Raw genomic sequence first — 417 nt, forward strand, 5'->3', positions numbered from 1 at the left:
GGAGAAGTGTGTTTCCAGGGACTTTCTTAATCTGTTATTAATGGGGAGGTTTTGATGGAGATAAAAGAGCGTAGACACTTCTGTTCCACATGACGGGTTTTTACAAATCAGTAAAAAACAAAAATCCAAACAAAAAATCTAAAGCTTTAAGCCCTCTCGTCTTCCCTGAGGCCGTGACCAACATTATCATAAACATTTAAGAGGATTCAATGCATCACGGATGATATTTTCCATGAACTGTTTGTATACAACACATACAGGCAAGCAGACTGACAGACCTCACAACATAACGGTTTAACACGTTTTGCTAAGTACTCTAGAAAAAAGTGTTAGCGAGTTCCGAAACCTTTGGTGTTTATTTCTTTCTATTCCGGAAAGGTTTAGTAGTTGAGCAATTGTCGAAGGCTGTCTCAAACG

The sequence above is a fragment of the Penaeus monodon genome, chromosome 23, assembly GCF_015228065.2.
Source record: "Penaeus monodon isolate SGIC_2016 chromosome 23, NSTDA_Pmon_1, whole genome shotgun sequence".
NCBI lineage: Eukaryota > Metazoa > Arthropoda > Malacostraca > Decapoda > Penaeidae > Penaeus > Penaeus monodon.